We start from the raw sequence: 20,093 nt of genomic DNA, 5'->3' as shown, positions 1-20,093 counted from the left end.
TTGTGATTGGACCGGTATTAACGGTGAAGGAGAGGATACCCCACAAATAAGCGAGTGGATAAATTTTGGCCTCCCAAAGTCATGTTGTTGGCTGCGTGGCTATCTACCTCCTCCTCCTCCACCCATCCCAGAAGCAGAATGGATTCATGACAAAGCCCAACCTAGGGAAAGATGTGACTGGTATTGGTTGCTCTCAGCTTGCCTGGCTTCATAATGCTGACAGGTAAGAGAATCCATATTCATTAATAACTTTGGGGTGGTTTCACCACATCTGCCTCCTCAGCTCCAGGGTAAATACTTTAATGGAACTATTGTTTGGCCTGCAAAACCTGTTATGAGGGGGACTTGACAATGAGCTGAATTTGCATGTCTATGCCTGGGGGGTGCAGAACTTAATTCCCAGTTTCATAAAATTTCCCAGAGGAGAGACCTTCTTGTTCCATTTCAGAGTTTTCCCCTTCATTCTAAAGTCAGGTAGAAATATCTCAAAACGTTTCAAGTTCTGATCTCCATTCTAGTGAATCTGCCAGAAGAGTATCTTTGTCCCATTCTCCCTAAACTCGGTTTTTCACTCTTGTAAGGGAAAGAGGAATCTTAGAGATTGGAAAAGAAATGCAGTTGTCTTCAAATGTGTTTATTACTAAGTGAGCATAGTTGGGGTGATTTGAATTGATGTCTATATTGTTTTTCTTTGTGAGAAGTGAATTTTGAACATTACTGGTTTTGAATACAACTACCCAATATTTAAAATTCTCTCCAGAACACAGGGCTTGGAAAATCAGGTTTATAAAGATATGAAGGGAAAATATATCCTAAACTAGAGAATAGTTGCAAAGCAATCTGGCCCAGATGAATTACATATTAAGAAAATGAGCAATCTAAGGCTCAAGTTTATGATGGGCCTCATTTTTTGGAAAAAAAAAAACCAAACACTTTCACATAGGACCCTTAAGCAAATAATTTTTGATTCCATGCTAAATTAAAATATGTGCATCAAACAATATTTGCTCACAATTGATTTTTTTGAAAAATATTACTAGTTTTCAAGATGAGTATTCAAAAGGGAATTATAGCATTTCTAAAGAAAAATATTTGCCAATACTACTTTCAACCTAAGTTGCTACATATATACCTTTTGAGGGTAGAGAATCTAGCTGACATTCCACATCCAGCCAATCCATGTAAGCATTTGCCTTTGCAGAAGTGAACTGGGACTCTGTCTTCTCATCTGGAATTATAACCACCTGATGTATTTGTTCAAAAGTCAGTTCTTTCCACTGAAAACCATTCAGGATAAGGAATGAGAAGTAACTAGTTAGTTGGTATCTTCAAAGCTCTTGTAGATAATGAAGGGTACTTTCTTTATAATGGGTAAATTTTGCTAGGCAAATGAAGGCAAGAACACTTTTTAGCATGCGTCCCAAACAAAACCAATATAATATTGTTCAAATAGAATTAGAAATTAAGAATCTTGTCTTCTGGAGAAAAATGATTTGCGTATTGAATTCTGAACCTTACCCTACATGGGGGACAAAAAATACATTAGTAACAAATGGATTATCATTTGCATAGTCAAACATCTCTGCTACCTATGAATACGTACACATAGGAAATAGGTTTGGGAAGAAGGTTAAGGAATTTACAAGTGTTTTACATGAATTTGACTTTGAATAATATTTGGTAGAATTTTTAACTTTCTTGTAAGATCAAAAGTTTGGTCTTCTATAGTAATATGGATATAGTTCCACAGGACTGAATTGATGAGTTTTAATGTGCATGTAAGTGTTTTAAGAACTGTGTTAATATAAATCCATTTTTAATTTGTGGTGGCTAGTGTGATATTTAGCATTTACCCATCAAATCATATTCCCAGTGCACTTAACAACCACTATTTTGGGGCCATTAATCACTTGCAGATTAAAACTATTAATAAAGGATTCAGGCATTAATAATGAATTTTTGTCTATTTAACTTATCGTACTACAAAATGCTAGAAAATGACTGCTAAAATGCCTATGCAGCACAATGAGTCATTCCATGCAATATTGCATCTCTGCATTCAAGTAAAATGTATTAACTGAAATCTAATAGCATCGTAGGCATATAATTATCTGAGTATCATAAAATATCTTAATTGAAGTAGTCAAAGTAAGTTTTAATGTATGATGAGAGCATATTCTATTTAATAACAATATGCAGTAGCACCAAGTTCTGAAGCTTCACTATGAATTGCAAAAATATATTTTCTACCCCTATAATCTATCTTGTCACCTGTATGAACACAAACCTTCTCCCGAGAGAGGCAGTGTGGTACAATGGATTGACTTAATGGCCTCCTGATGACACATTCACATTCTGGGTTCTGCAACTTTGTGTAACCCATAAAACCCTGTGGTTTGTTTTACCAGATATGTTTGTATACATGTACCCTAGGCAGTTAAACACTAACAGTATAGTTTAAATGAAGTAGAAATCCCAACTTCCTTTCTCTTTACAGTTTAGCTTCTAAAAGATTCCTCTCTTACTCTTCCCCTTCTCAGCAAAGGGCATTTCTTTTCCTGCTGGCATCCTCTTGTGTAAGTTGAGCACAAAATTCCATGAATATCTTCATTGAGTGCTTTAAGGTCAGAATACTGTCTCTTGGAGAATCTTTGTCTCTTAAAGTCTCTTTGGAGAATTCAATTAAGTATATACGATCTCTGGCTTCAGAGATCTTACAGGGGTAGTTTTCATCATTTTTCTTGAAAATATGAAATTGTACTTTAGCCTTCTATCTGGGGCCATACTGTAAGCTCATTGTGGGCAGGGAATATCTGTTATATTACTACCCTGTACTCTCAAACATTAGTACAGTGCTCTGTACACAGGAAGTACTCAACTATGATTGATCCTCCATTTGGCCTGGAACTCCCTTTTCCTTCATATTTGACAGACCAACATTTTCCCCATCTTCAAAGCCTTACTAAATTCACATAGCCTTCCCCCAATTAAACCAACTTTTTTCTTACTCTTTCTATCTTCAGTGTCACCTTTAAGCACTTGATATTAGCCCGCAGCACATACATACATATTCATAACTTATCCGAATGCCTGTCTACCCCTCTAGCCTGTGCACTAGACAATACGAAGTGACAAATCTATACAATGAATTCAGGGGGTTAAAAATGTACATAAAGTTAAATATCCATATACAGCACCACAGAAACCCCCTCTTCCTGGGTCAGGCCAGAGGAAAACACACTAAAAAGAAAAAATCTTCCTTATGGCTCGCTTGTTGTCTGAATTCAATTTACAAAGGTATATGTTAAATGCCGGCAAGTCATTTCTGAATCATAGCAGCTCTATGGATATATTCTCCAGAACTTCCTATATTCTGCCGTAATCCATAACCTTGCTAAAGGTTCTTCTGTAATAGTTGTTATGGGTTTTATCCATCTAGCTGCTGGTCTGCCTCTTTCGTGTTTTCCCTGGACTTTTCCTAGCATTATTATCTTCTCCAAAGAATTAGTCCTTTTGATGATGTCCAAAATATGCTAATCTGATTCGAGTCATTGGGTTTAAGTTGTTCCAAAATCCATTTATTTGTTCTTCGGCCCTGGCAATTAGGATAAGATTTGATAATGGAAGCTCTAGTTGTAGATAGTGCAAGAATGCTAAAGTAAATATTCTATACCATGTTAGCCAGGAGACAGAGGTATTACCCTTACCCACACCTTCTCCATACTCCTCCCTCCCCTGCTTTTTTCATCTAAACCAATAGAAATATATGGAGATTAAAGAAGGGGGTTGGTGGGGGGGAGAAGTAGAAAGAGAAAGATGGCTTATCCTAGTGTTGACCTGCTATTTGGCCCTGAATATTTTACTAATTGTACATAATTTGAACTACTAATTTCTTTTAACATCCCTGATTTTCTTTCAGCTTCCTTCCTTCCACCCATATTTTTATAAAAGATTAATATTCCCTCGTGAATACATTGAGCTTTCAAAGTGATCTTATGAGAGCTACATTATTTGATTTAAAAGCTTAATACTAATTATGGTATTATGCACTTACTATGTGCCAAGATCTCTGTGTTGGAGTAGACACAAGGTCATCAATTTGGACACAGTCCCTATACCCCATGGACTCAGTCTAAGGAGGGAGTAGGATTTAATCTCCAATTTATAGATGCGAAACCAGAGGTATAGAAGAGTGAAATCAGGGTGATGCAGAAGGGAGTGGGAAAAGAGAAAATGAGAGTTAGGTCAGAGAAGGCTTCTTGGAGGAGATGTGCCTTCAATAAGGCTTTGAGGGAGGGGAGCTTTATCGTCTGTCGGATATGAAAAGGGAGGACATTCCAGGCCATAAGCAGAATGTGGGAGAGAGTTTAGTGGCAAGATAGATGAGATCCAGCTGAATAGCAGATAACTTCTGATGAGCTTGAAGGGCCTTGCTCACCAGAACTTGAATCTCTAGTGGAAACAATCACTTTAGCTCTAGTTTTAGCATGTATAGTTGAAGCTCCCCAGGCCCCTAGCTTTAATTAGAATAACAGGAAGTAGAGGAAATGGAACTTGAAAGCACTTTATCACTGCATTAACAGGTCTGACAAGGAACTTTCACTATATGAAACTGCAAAGTGAAACAATTTACACACCAACCACAGAGACAATCATTTCAAAAAAAAGTTATTTTTTTTCTTAAAAACCTGGAAGGTTTGGGAAAGTTTGCTCCCTATTTTCTTACCCAAGCATCCTGAAATTCATGTAGATGAAAATGTGCTACTTTAAATGTGAAAACAAATATGACTCAAAAGACTGCTAAGGGATATTCTTTTTCTCTGGTGCCAGATTAATTTCCTATGTAAATCAGACCTGATGAAAAGAAATAAATGCCAATAGCATGTAATTTGGTATTTGTTGAAATAGTTTCAACGTTTCCCAGTATTAAAATTTTTTATTGTAGGAAAAAGTGTTATTCTGCATACTTATGATTTATAGAACTATTGAATAACAAACATTCAAATGAACCTAAAATGCATTACTTTCTACTGACACTTCCCCCCCTCCTCCCCTTGCACCCACAGCTACTTTCAAGTGTGGCCTCTGGAACCTCCACTCTATTACAGGCAAGCTACCTTTCATCCATGACCTTTTCCTCTCCCGCTCTCTCCTCCTCCTCGCCCTTTCGGAAACGTGGCTCTCTCCCGAAGACACGGTCTCCGCCGCCGCTCTCTCCAGCGGAGGCCTCTCCTTCTCCCACTCCCCCAGACTCACCGGTAAGGGAGGAGGCGTCGGCTTCCTCCTCTCGCCCCGATGCCGCTTCCGCACTATCCCTCCTCCCCCCTCCCTCTCCTTCCCCTCCTTCGAAGCCCATATCATTCGCCTCTACCACCCACTCCAGTTACTTGTCGCCGTCATCTACTGCCCTCCCGGTCCCACCTCCGACTTCTTCAACCACCTTGAGCCCTTTCTCACCTTCCTCCTCTCCTTCTCTCTGCCCACTCTGATCCTTGGAGACTTCAACATCCATACGGATGTACCCGACGACTCCTCTGCCGCCCGCCTGCTATCCCTCCTCGACTCTGCCGACCTCCTCCTCCACCATACCGTGCCCACTCACCGACTCGGTCACACCCTCGATCTCGTCATCTCCTACCGCTGCACTATCTCCTCCCTCACCAACTCTGAAATCCCTCTCTCTGACCATAACCTTCTCACCTGCCTCATCTCTCACACTCCCTCCCCCTGCAAATCTTCGCTACTGCCCCACAGAGACCTCCGCTCTCTCGATCCCATCCGTCTTTCCAATAGCATCTCGCCTCACCTTGCCGCCCTGTTCTCTCTTCCCACTCTCGACGATCGGGTCTCCGCTCTCAACTCCACCCTCTCTACTCATCTCGACTCTCTCGCCCCCCTTTCCCTCCGCCGCTCTCGCTCCACTAACCCACAGCCCTGGATCACCTCCTCCGTCCGCCTCCTACGCTCCTATGCTCGAGCTGCTGAGCGCTGCTGGCGAAAGTCCAAACACCAAGCCGACCTCACACACTTCAAATTTATCCTTTCCTGCCTTAACTCTGCCCTCTCCTCCGCCAGGCAAAGCTTCTTCTCCTCCCTCATCGACACCCATGCCCGTCACCCCCGCCGATTGTTCCGGACCTTTAACTCTCTCCTTAGGCCCCCTGTTCCTCCCCCTCCCCCATCTCTCACCCCTAATGATCTGGCCACCTATTTCCTCACGAAAATCAACACGATTAGGTCTGAGCTCCCCAAAGTCACCCCTCCGCCTCTCCCCTCCCCCCCACCAACCCCCTCCCCTACTTTCCCATCCTTCCCTGCAGTATCCTCAGAGGAGATCTCCTCCCTCCTCGCAAGTGCCACCCCCTCCACCTGCGCCTCGGACCCCATTCCCTCTCACCTTCTTAAAACCATCGCCCCTGCCCTCCTCCCTTCCTTAACTTCTATTTTTAACCACTCAATCTCCAAGGGCTCCTTCCCCTCTGCCTTCAAACACGCCCACGTCTCCCCCATCCTAAAAAAACCCGCTCTTGACCCCACTTCCCCCTCCAGTTATCGTCCTATCTCCCTACTACCCTTCCTTTCCAAAATCTTAGAACGAGTCGTCTACAATCGATGCCTAGAATTCCTTAACTCCCATTCTCTCCTAGACCCCCTCCAATCTGGCTTCCGTCCCCTCCACTCTACCGAGACTGCTCTCTCTAAGGTCACCCATGACCTCCTTCTTGCCAAATCCAATGGCTCCTACTCCATTCTGATCCTCCTTGACCTCTCTGCTGCCTTTGACACTGTCGACCATCCCCTCCTCCTCCATACCTTATCTCACCTTGGCTTCACGGACTCTGTCCTCTCCTGGTTCTCCTCTTACCTCTCTGGCCGATCATTCTCGGTCTCCTACGCTGGAGCCTCCTCCCCCTCCCATCCTTTAACTGTTGGAGTTCCTCAAGGGTCAGTTCTTGGCCCTCTTCTGTTCTCCATTTACACTCACTCCCTCGGTGAACTCATCCGCTCTCACGGCTTTGACTACCATCTCTACGCAGATGACACGCAGATCTACATCTCCGCCCCTGTCCTCTCCCCCTCCCTTCGGGCTCGCATCTCCTCCTGCCTCCGGGACATCTCCACCTGGATGTCGGCCCGCCACCTAAAACTCAACATGAGCAAGACTGAGCTCCTCATCTTCCCTCCCAAGCCCGGTCCGCTCCCAGACTTCTCCATCACCGTGGATGGCACGACCATCCTTCCCGTCTCTCAGGCCCGCAATCTCGGTGTCATCCTTGACTCGTCCCTCTCGTTCATCCCACACATCCTATCCGTTACCAAGACCTGCCGGTTTCACCTCTACAATATCGCCAAGATCCGCCCTTTCCTCTCCACCCAAACGGCTACCTTACTATTACGGGCTCTCGTTATATCCCGGCTAGACTACTGTGTCAGCCATCTCTCTGACCTCCCTTCCTCCTCTCTCGCCCCGCTCCGGTCTATTCTTCACTCCGCTGCCCGGCTCATCTTCCTGCAGAAACGATCTGGGCATGTCACTCCCCTTCTTAAACAACTCCAGTGGTTGCCTATCGACCTCCGCTCCAAACAAAAACTCCTCACTCTAGGCTTCAAGGCTCTCCATCACCTTGCCCCTTCCTACCTCTCCTCCCTTCTCTCTTTCTACCGCCCACCCCGCACGCTCCGCTCCTCTGCCGCCCACCTCCTCGCCGTCCCTCGGTCTCGCCTATCCCGCCGTCGACCCCTGGGTCACGTCCTCCCGCGGTCCTGGAACGCCCTCCCTCCTCACCTCCGCCAAACTGATTCTCTTTCCCTCTTCAAAACCTTACTTAAAAATCACCTCCTCCAAGAGGCCTTCCCAGACTGAGCTCCTCTTCCCCCTCTACTCCCTCTGCCATCCCCCCTTTACCTCTCCGCAGCTAAAGCCTCATTTTCCCCTTTTCCCTCTGCTCCTCCACCTCTCCCTTCCCATCCCCACAGCACTGTACCCGTCCGCTCAACTATATATATTTTCGTTACCCTATTTATTTTGTTAATGAATTGTACATCGCCTTGATTCTATTTAGTTGCCATTGTTTTTACGAGATGTTCTTCCCCTTGACGCTGTTTAGTGCCATTGTTCTTGTCTGTCCATCTCCCCCGATTAGACTGTAAGCCCGTCAAACGGCAGGGACTGTCTCTATCTGTTGCCGACTTGTTCATCCCAAGCGCTTAGTACAGTGCTCTGCACATAGTAAGCGCTCAATAAATACTATTGAATGAATGAAAGGTAAGACAACCATGGATCTTAACTGTTGGAAAGACCCAGAAATGGGTTTAGGGAGGAAATATGGCCTGCCCAAAGTAAAAGGAATGAACAAGGTGATACTGAGGTCTTTCCATATCTGTGATCCTGTGATACTGAAGACAAAGTGCATAACGTCTATCACATTAAACCACTGGGATCAGTCAATCTGTATCCCAAAGCTTGATAATACAGACTTTATATTAAAAAACCAGAAGAAATGTTCAAAAGGCTAAATGGTGGCTCTCCCAATTCTATGTGGAAAACAGCCTCCACATAAGCTTTCAACAACACTTTTTTAAATGGTATTTACTAAGCATTTACTGTCAGGCATTGTACTAAGCGATGGGATAGACACAAGCTGATTAAATTAGACACAGTCCCTGCCCCACATAGGACTGACAGTATTAATCCTCATTTTACAGATGAGGGATCTGAGGCACAAAGAACTTATGTGACTTAAGGTCATATAGCAGACAAGTGGCAGAGGCAGGATTAGAACCCAGGTTCTTTTGACTCTCAGGCCCATGCTCTATCCACTAGGTAACACTGCTTCTCCACTTGTTCTCTTTCTGGTTTCACCTGTTTATATGCACAAATATACAGATACTCAGGAGGCATTTTATAGAACCAGTCTAGTACTAAGTTCTCACAATAAGCTAGGAAAAGAATGAGGTAAGAAAGACTTTCACTGTCAACCCAAATGAATCTTGTAACAGATTCTGTTGCCCATGACAGAGTGTATTCCAGTATCGCACACAGAGTCAAGTAAGAAGCTAAATAGGTTCATTGGGTGATTGGCAAATGGGCTGACATGTCATATGCGATTGAAGTGCCAAGATTCATTCATTCAATCATTTATTAAGCACTTACTCTCTGCAGAGTACTATACTAAGTGCTTGGGAAAGTACAATACAACAAAAAACAGTGACATTCCCTGCCCACAATGTGCTAAAATCAATAATTGTGGTTTTTAAGTGCTTATTATGTCTGTTTCAAGCACTGCACTGTAAATGCTTGGGTATAAACAAGACAATCAGGTCCATATGGGGTTCACAGACTTGGTAGGAGTGAGAACAGGTATTGAATTTCCAAAATGCAGAGGAGGGAACTGAGGCACAGAGAAGTCAAGTGAGTTGCCCAAGGTCACAGAGCAAACAAAAGTCTAGATTAGAAGGAACACTCTGTCAGTAGTTTTGTTATCCCTTACTGTGTACTTCTCAAATTCTTTTAAAGCCTGCCAATTTTCTTTTTTTGTCACTCTATATCGGAATTTCTGTTCTCTGTAGTTTGTGTGTGTGCGTGTGTCCCATATATTAAAGTTTGACTTTTTCCCTTTAACTTTGCTGGATAGCCATGCAGGGCTTCTAATTTGCCACTTGTTTGGTTCAATAAGACACATTATACTCCTGCCTATAAGATGGTGAGCTTTTTTTTTAAAAAAAAACTATCATCCATGGATCTAGTAGGTTACTTTTTTAATTTTCCAGCTTCCTCAGGCATAGTTCACCTTTCTGAAATGAGATATCCTTGTTTAGCTTTTTTGGAATGTTAGGTTTTATCAAGTTGGAGTCACAGTTGCGAAGTGGCACTCCCACAAATACTTCCTGCACTAGATCCTCTCTATTATTCAGAATTAAATCCAGGATGTTCTCTTTCTCTGCTGGTTTACAGTTAGCTGTCCAGAAAACCAGTATTTGTCCTATTGGCAAATCTTTCTTCTACTTCTCTTCCAGGTAAATTATTGAGGTCATGCACTTTTTTTTTCCCCCTTTGCTGCAGAGCTGAGCCACCAGGACAGTTGACTGGCTGGGTTTGGGCTTTCCTTTGCTGGAGTGTTAGCCAAGGAACAACTTGTTCCATTGCAGCCCCAACCCAAGTCCCGGGCACAAAGTCCTCACTGTAATAATTAACAATAGTAATTATGGTATTTGTTGAGTGCTTACTATGTGCCAAGCACTTTTGGTAAGTACTAAGAGGTAATCAGGTTGTCCCATGTGGGGGCTAACAGTCTTAATGCCCATTTTACAGATAAGGTAACTGAGTCCCAGAGACGTTAAGTGGCTAGCCCAAGGTCACAGAGCAGAGAAGTGGTGGAGCCAGGATTAGAACCCATTTCCTCTGTCTCCCAAGCCCATGCTCTTTCCACTAAGCCACACTGTAATAATAATAGTATTTGTTAAGTACTTACTATGTGCAAAGCACTGTTCTAAGTGCTGGGGGGATACAAGGTGATCAGGTAGACCCACGTGGGGCTCACAGTCTTAATTCCCATTGTACAAATGAGGCACAGAGAAGTTGTGACTTGCCAAAAATCACATGGCAGACAAGTGGAGGAGGCAGAATTAGAACCCACGACCTCTGACTCCCAAACCCGGGCTCTTTTCCACTGAGCCATGCTGCTTCACTGTAGATATCCTAGGCAGCCAGTTACCTGCTAGCAGACTTTAATTCCCACAGAGGAGCATAGAGGGGTCTACGGGGAGGAAAAGTGGGTCTGTTTTCCTGCTACTCCTGCTCTTTGTGGTTTGGGCTTTGGGCTCAGTGAGTCTCACCACTATGCCAAGGCTTGAAATGGCCTCTTCATCTGTTCTTCCAGCCTTCAATGCGTTTCCCCCCCCTCCCCCGCACACAGCACCTGGTTTAATGTAATGGGATTAGCCAGGTACCTTTAAATGCACTGTCACCGTCCCCTGTTTTAGCTGAGTCCATTTTTACGTCTTTTTTTGGTCTTATTGCCCACACTTTAAAACAGGAAAAAATCACCATCACTAGCAATATCTCTGAATCCCAAAGAGGGTTCTGTATGTGTGTGTGTGTATACATAAACACATATATATGTAATCTACATTTTTATTTGTACATCTAAATTTGAGCACATTGTTGGGTAGGGATTGTCTCTATTTGTTGCTGAATTGTACTTTACAAGCGCTTAGTACAGTGCTCTGTACACAGTAAGTGCTCAATAAATATAGAAGGAATGAATGAATTTATATGGAGTATGCACTCTCCCTAACCCACAAATATTTTATAGTCCTATTTCTTTATCTCTGGCATCTTTCAAAGACCTGGACTAATTTTCAGTAGGCCTGACTATTCTGTGTTCTGTTTCACCTCTATACACGTAAAACTTTTCTTGACTTATTTGACAACCTAGAACTCCCACCTTGACTTTGACTTTTTTTTAATGGTATTAATGAAGTATTTACTATGTGCCAGTCACTGTATTAAGCTCTGGGGTAAATACGAGATAATCTGGTTAAACATCATCCCTGTCCCACAAAGAGTTCACATCCTTTACTTCTGGAAGGCAGAGGAACAGTATGGCCTAATCAAAACAGTGAAGGGAGACAAAGGACCTGGGTTCTAATCCCAGCTCTGCCAGTTGCCTGCTATGTGGCCTTGGGCCAGTCATTTAAACTTTCTGTACCTTGGTTTCTCCATCTGTAAAATGGAGATTCAATGCCTGTTCTCTTTTCTACTAAGAATTTGAGCTCAGTGTGGGACAGTAGCTATGTCCAACCTAATTAACTTGCATCTACCCGGTACTTAAACAGTGCTTAGCACATAGTAAGTGCTTAAAAATATAATGGTAATAATAATGTAGAGTGCTGCAGCTAGACTCATTTCCTGAACCTTACTTAGATAGGATCTGATTCTTCACTTGAACCTCAGTTTGATCTTGAGTGGTAACTATCGAGTTGAGGTTGATTATTAGAAAGATTAATAGGTCTCCAAAGAGAAACTTTTCAGGGATAAAATAAGTGACTTTTGGAAGTTACTGTTTTAAATAAATCCAATAAAAGAAATATTAATGGTAGAACATGAGGCTTCAAGTGACTTGAGACACTCTTTCAATCCATCTTTAAGAAGAAACACAAGTGAGAAAGCTTTTCCGTTCCCATAAGCAAGGCCAAAAAGAGCAAATGTTGACAAATGTTGAGATTTCAGGACTACATGAAGTGACCAAATTTCCCACAGTTAAAAGTAGGACAGAAATTGGGGCTCAAGCATTTGGAGGAATGAAAAAGGAAAGAGAGAGAGAGATAATGAAAGTGATATAAAGACAAGAAACTGGAGCAAGGGCAACATAATTATTCTGAATTTTTCCCATTCCTTCCTCTTGTGAGATTCTTCTAATTCCCTAAAAACATTCACCTGGACATGTGCAGGTGAAAAGGAGTCCATACGACCAGTGGTGGTGTTGGTATCTGTCCTGAACAATTGTTTCTCTTATTTTCTTCCTTCATTCTGCTTGTTACCACCCACGTAGTGGCCACAACATAGTATGTTTAGGATCCTCCTGCCTACTGTTCACGGGACAGCACCAAGACAAAAAGTTGAATTTGTCCCACTGAATGCATAGGAGCTATCCTGTTCAAATAACCTGACTCTAATTTAGCCTCTCATTTCTTTATTGAAATGAGTTTTGATAAAATCACAGCATAGGAATGTAGTTCAGTGGCAAAAAAGTAACTGTATTCATTCACGTGAATAAATTCAGTTTTTCCAGAGGATGTTCTGTTAAAAGAAACCCTCATTCACCAACTAAAACAAATACGTTTTACTAAAACTAAACTTATCCTAGTTAAGCAATATTGTCAATTGCTATTTGTTGCTGAACTGTACTTTCCAAATGCTTAGTACAGTGCTCTGCACACAGTAAGTGCTCAATAAATATGATTGAATGAATGAAGGAATGAAGACTTTCCAATATGCAAAGCACTGCATTAAACTGTAGGGAGACAAGGATAATGATTCACACAGAGTTCCAGGGACTCCTGATTTAATGTCAATTGAGGAGAAAGACAGAAATTTGGGGAAAGTTTAACTATTAGCGTGAATCAGTATTAAAGGGGAAAAAACGGTTAAGATTTAACACTTGAAAAATCATTCCATGTCTAGGGGATTGAGAAAGTCCTCTGGAACCTAACCAATTCAGTCACAGTCCTGTGTGCTTTTAGGCTTATTTTACTTTTTGATATTGATTGCATTTACAAGAGACCATGTCACCATTCAAGATGCATCTCTGGTATTAAATCTTCATACGCTTGTCTAGGTACTTGTACATCAGAGAATGTCAGGACCAGCATCACTGCCTAGTGAATGCAGTTCCTATTTTCGTGTGTGTGGTTTTTTTCTGTTGTTGTTGTTAGGCAAATATTTCACTTTTCCTACCATCAACAATTCAATTTCTTAGGATCATGGAAAACATCAAACATGTACCAGTTAACACCAAGGCTGTAAAATAATTAAATCGTTCCTTTATGCTTGGATCCACAAAAAGAAAAATCTCCTACCCAGTGTAGGGCAGAGATAATGCTATTAAAGCAACTTTTGGCAAAAACTTTTTCAACTGTGTTTATGAAGGCAATTGTTGTCAGTGTTATTAGCTTCTGAGCCAAAGTAAACACTTGATAGAGCCAAATGGGCTTTATGGTTCCAGGTTATTCAAACAGAAGTGACATATCTTGGAAAAAAATGATAAACGGTTTATCTCACGACGAAATTTTACGACCGCATGATGCCCCTTTGTTACACAATTCTAGTTTTCTTATGAAAGGACAGATTCTACTATGAGATCAAAAATTATTTCTTTTCAAGTAAAATTCCATTTTTGAAGAAATCAAGTTGCATCCCTTATACATCATGAATAATATTAATCCTTAACCCATTTTCACATTCACACTTTGTCCTCCTGCCATACTTAGTGGATAATAGAAGTCTTCGATCCTTGTTTTAGCTAATTTAGGAAACAGGAAGTGCAACCATGACTCCAGCAGTATTAAGATGCAATTGAAATATCTGTGTAACTCAGAATAGAACCGTGTTAGTGATCTGAATTAAATTCATTTGGGTAAGGCACTTAGTGGAATGACAGGTAAGAGTGAAACTAATATTGTAGACCTCAAAAAATAAATGTATTCCACTAACCCGGCCAAATAGAGTAATTAGATGGAGGCCATAAGGAGCTGACACTTTTTTAGGTGTGTTTAATTTTATTTTACCATGCTGGCGTTGGAGAGGAGGTCTGATTGAGTGAGTATTTTCTCACCCACTTATCCCTAGAGTCTAAGCACATAGGTCTTGAAATTAAAAAAAAAATTCATCTCATCCAGAGGAGAGATGGTAATGAAGTTTAATAATTTTTCCTTTCAGAATACCTTGGTGTATCTTGAATTCCTAGAGGTTATTTCAGGAAGGGGAGAGGGAAAAGGAAGTTATGGGGAAAGGTTAGAGAGTAGTCGAGCTGGAAAAGAGAATGGTAAACTGAGGTAAGAGTGAGGATCTGGGTCTGCCACCTGTCTGCTGCGTGACCTGTAACTTCATCTGTAAAGTGGGGATTAAGACTGTAAGCCTATATGGGACACAGTCCCATATATCCCTTTATAATAATGTTGGCATTTGTTAAGTGCTTACTATGTGCAGAGCACTGTTCTAAGTGCTGGGGTAGATACGGGATAATCAGGTTGTCCCACGTGGTGCTCACAGTCTTCATCCCCATTTTACAGATAGGTAACTGAGGCACAGAGAGTGAAGTGACTTGCCCACAGTCACACAGCTGTCAAGTGGCAGAGCCATGATTAGAACCCATGACCTCTGACTCTCAAGCCCGTGCTCTTTCCACTGAAGCCATGCTGCTTCTCTTAATCTTCTTATCTTGTATCTGCCCCAGTGCTTGACAATGTTAATGATATGAAAATAAGTACTCTATTTTCAAACACTGGAAACAACATGTCACAGACAGAGCCAAGGGCAGCAGATCCCCCTCACCCACACTGGGAACCCCTGCCAGCTTCCAAAACACTAAAAGTGCTGTACCAAACACACATCAAATCCATTGCTTCATCCACACACACCCTATACCCTGACACAAACACTATATGCTCACAACAACTTGCCTAATGCACACCAGTGCGTAGAACTGTGCTTGGCACACAGTAAGCACTTAACAAATACCACAATTATTATTATTATTAGCCATAGATGCTCTTCAAGAGACTGAATGCTAGATTACAAATTCCTTGTGGGCAACTTGGTTATACTATACTCTCCCAAGAAGTTTATACAGTGCTCTGAACATAGTAAGTGCTCAGTAAACTCAATAAACTTGACTGAAGGAGGCTTCCATTCACAGCTCTACCCCTCAACCAACCAGCTTATATATTCAGAACCTCACTCAGGAAGCCATAGAACGACCCCTTCCGCAAAATAAGGTACATATAAACCCCAAGAGTATAGTTCTATTTCTTGAAATATTCTTCCTCTGAACATTTATGTTTTAATTAAGTACCAGTTTCTTTCTGTAGCTTTTTCAAATTCCTCTTCCCCACAGGAGGTCACAATCTAGCAAAAAAAAAAAATGAAGGCATACTCAAATGGATTTTAAAGCAATTGTACTGCTATAAAAAATGCATACACTAAATATGTATTGTTTAATAACAATGGTATTTACTAAGTGCTATATGCCAGGCCCTGGAGTAAATACAAATTAATCTGATTAAACAAAATCCTTGTCCCACATAAGCCTTAGAGTAAAAGGAGGAAGAGATGCTATTTTATGCCCATCTTAACAGAAAAGGATACTGAGGCCAGAGAGGTTAAATGAGTTGCCTAAGGTCATATAGCAGACAAATGGTGGAACCAGGACTAGAACCCAGGTCCCCTATCTCACAATTCCATATTCTTTCCATTACACCATACTACCTTAAGTGCTTACTTTAGTCCTCTAAGCTGTAAGCTCCTCAGGGGAAAAGGAATATGACTACAAACTCTGTTATATTGTGCTCCTCAATAAATACTCAAATACACAATAAAACACTCAATTACCTTGCCTCCTCCTACCTTATCTCCCTGATTTCCTTTTTTTTTTAATGGTATTGGTTAAACTCTTACTATGTGTCAGGCACTGTTATAAGCACTGAGATAGATATGATAATCACATTGGATACAGTCCCTGTCCCACCTGGAGCTCACAGACTTAATACCCATTGTGGAGATGATGTAACTGAGGCATGGACAAGTTAAGCAACTTGCCCAGGGTCACACAACAGACAACTGGTGGAGCAGGGATTAGAATCCAATTCCTTCTGACTTCCGGACCCATGCTTTAGCCACTAAGACATGCTGTATCTACCACCTGTGTTACATGGTACTTTCCCAAGCACTAAATATAGTGCCCTGCACAGAGTAAGTGCTCAATAAATGTGACTGATCGTGCATGAAGTGAGATAAATTCATTTAAATGAAATCTGAGAGTGACAGGCTTAGGATATAAGGTTCAAGCTGAGTTTGCACCACTCTCTTCATTCCATAGAAGAGCCTGGGCTTCAGGAACCATTTCAGAGGGGTGGTTTGCCAAGCCCGGACAGGAAACTCTGCGGGTGCCTGAAGACAGATGTGGAGAGGGGAGCTGGAAGATTGCTTTATAGGACAAGTTATAGGATGGGAGTTATGTTGGACACAAAGAGGGGCTGATAGGAAAAAAGGATGCAAAGAAAGGATATCTCCTAGAAAGATGTCGAAGGCTCCAATGGGGAGGAGCTAATCAGGAGGGGAGAGGTGGTCAGTCAATTATAATTATTGAGTGCTTGCTGTGTGCAGAGCACTGTATTAAGGCTTGGGAGAGTACAATACAAGAAGAAAAAAAGGTCATAAATGAAGGGGTGTCAGTGGTTTTAGTGAGAAATGGTTAAAGTTTTGGGGGAGTCTATCAATAGCTGAGGGCCTAAGGAGAGAAAGGCATGGATTGGAGAAGTGATGGGGAAAGGACCTGTGAAAGGAACAGTGGACCCTGAGGAGAGTGCTGTCTTTTCATAAATACCAATAATTCATATATACTATTAATTTTAAGGTAGCTAAAAGAAACAAGTAGTTACAAGGAATTTAAGTAAACCAGACAACTTTAGAGTTGGTTAACAGTCTGTTCCACTAGATATGTTTGTGAGGAGTATGTTGCCCTCTTGAAACTCTTCAAATCCTTAAAAGGCTTTAAAAATAACCTTAAAGAAATATTGATCTGTCTCAAGCAATTAGTCAAAGTGCATTGGAAAATGCCCATTATATCCTGTGGCTTGGAACATAAAAATAAAAATTTCCTTTAGTTGGCAGATTCCCCAGTGATCTAGCATACACTCTCTCTACCCCCCCTTCTCCCCTTTCCTGTGATTTCCCCTCCCCTCTTTCCTCTCTCTTCTGATCCCCATTCTCTCCCTCCATCCCTCCCATTTTATGCAAACCAAAGCTGTTCTGTCAGCATATTTACAGGTACCTCAAGGACGCTTTGTGTACTTTCCACTCCTCAAGCTCCACTGCCCAAATTGGAATGAGAATGTTGACATGACATTTAGCAAAGCCAACTTTGAAGAGTTTTATTAATAAAGATGGGTAAATTTAAGTTACTCTGAAAATTTTTAAAAACTAAAATGAAATAAACCAATGGTACTTAGTACATAAGGTTCACAGAGCATTTTTAAGAATACATTTCAAAAGAGTTGGTAGGCACTGTCCTTTCCCTCAAGGAACTTGCAGTGTAGTAAAGGAGCAGAATATGAGGAAATGTTGCTGAAAAAAACTTTAAAAATGCATTTTTCAAAATTCAGCAAATGCTTCCTTTTTAAAGTCCATGTACTTCTGCACTACTGTGTGAGAAACTGAGTTGAAGTTCAAGTATTTGACTACTGAATTTCATGAGACAGAACCTCAGTGTTTATTGGATGTAAAAATAAGAAGTAACTCTACTTCGATATGATAGTTTTACCCGGAAAAATTGAATCCAAACTATATGTTAAGTCCTTAGATTTTTAAACCTAAAAATATTAAGAAGAAATTATGTGTAAATTTGAACTTGCAATTTTATTGGTAAATGCATAGTGATTCCTCTATAGTTATATGTAGTCTAGATAGCTGTTGGCATTGCATTGCAAGAATATGATTTTCAACTGGGTTACCTTTGTATTCTCCCAATCACTTGGTAGAGTTCTCTGCACACAATAAGTATTCAATTTTAATGCCACTGATTGATTTCAACCTTAGATATGCCATTTAGAGGAGAACATTGTGCAGATCATCAAAACACACACATAAAACATCTCTGACTTGCATTTGAAAAATCAATTATCAGCCACAACAATAGATCAGCAAAGTTACCCATTTAGAATATACTACTCACTTCCTTCCAAGGATGTTGAGATTCTAAAACAAGATAGCATATGTCAAGTGCTTCTGAGTTCGTTGTAAATTCCTTACAGTGCAACCCAGAATTACCATATTTTAACAGTATTTAAGCACTTTCCATGTGCCAGGGACTGTACTGAGCACTGGTGTAGATACAAGATAATCTGGTCGGACACGATTCTTGTCATAAGAGGAGCTCAGAGATATAACCCCCATTTTATAGATTAGGTAACTGAGGCACAGAAAAGAAAAGTGACTTGCCCAAGGTCACACAGCCGGCAAGTGGCGGAACTGGGAGTAGAGCCCAGGTTCTCTGACTGCCAGGCCAGTGCTCTTTTCATTTTGATCATTATCATTGAGTCTATATTTTTCTGGCTCAAATGATATTCACAGTCTAAAATATTCCAAAGGCTCATCAATATAAATGACATAAAATAAAGTAAGTGAAGAGAAATTCAAAAAGATATCGTATTTTATGGAAATTGAATCGATCGCCTTCATTTAAAGTCGTCTGTGCAGGCAGCGTGTTATTCCCCAGAAAGCCAGACGATGGCAGTAGGGTTTCACACTTCAAATGGCAAAATCGGTTTTTCAACTTGGGTTTGCCAGAAACTGTAGATTCAATTCTCGTTATTAATCAAAATGTAGTTATAAATTAATTCCTACTCCACCACCCTCAAGTCCCAAAGGTCAATAAATGTGTTCTAGAGATGAAAATGAATCGTTAGCCCTGATTACACGTACAAGCATCATCACATATTTCCAAATTGCTTATTTATTCCCTATTTTTACTGTTTATCTTCATACCAAGCCAGATACTGTAGAAGTCAAAGAGCATTACCTAAATCCCCTGTGGGTCACATTTTCTGTATCTCAACTAAGTAACAAATAGTTCACCAGACATTTCAATCACTTCACAATCAAATGTGTTTTGGGTTTGTCTGAATTCCTCAGATAAACAGATATGGAAAACAAATACTTTGAGTTCCTTTTTAAATAAAATTATCTTTGCATGCTTAATCACAATACATGTATCCAGTGGGGACTTGGGAAATTTTCAGAATTTTTCCTGACTTGGGAAAAAAAACATGTCACTGTATGATTTCCTTTCACATTTTCATGAGAGCTGGCTTCATGATTTTTCTGAACCCCATGATTGGGGTATGGCCAGAAGCAAAATCCCAGATCTAATCCATCTTCAGATTTTAGGAGACAAAGATGACAGGAAAGTTGGGTTACGATATACTTGGGGCATCTGAACATGGGGTTTCCAAAAATTGATAGATGGACCTCAGACCTGATGTTTTTGGGTTTTTTTCCCCTAGAAGGTAAAGGAATACAGGAAGAGAAATGAGTTTTAGCTGTTTGGGGCTAGAGAAAAAATATCCAATGATGTCCATTTATTTCATTGTTAGCCCTCCTCTGAGTACCAAATATACTGTAGATTTAACCTATGAAATTAACATCAAGCAGCTGAGGTGAACCGACCTTTCTAACATTTCTCAGGTGTTACCCATCTGAGAGAAGGTTCAAAGAACTTTGATTTATTATGTAGTTTCCTCAAAGTTAAACAAGTACACATTATCATTGAAGATATGTTTAGAGCTAAGATAAAGGACCATGTAGGAGTTTTAAA

Source organism: Ornithorhynchus anatinus, chromosome 10 (genome assembly GCF_004115215.2).
Source record: "Ornithorhynchus anatinus isolate Pmale09 chromosome 10, mOrnAna1.pri.v4, whole genome shotgun sequence".
NCBI classification, from domain to species: domain Eukaryota; kingdom Metazoa; phylum Chordata; class Mammalia; order Monotremata; family Ornithorhynchidae; genus Ornithorhynchus; species Ornithorhynchus anatinus.
This window is presented reverse-complemented; position numbering follows the sequence as displayed.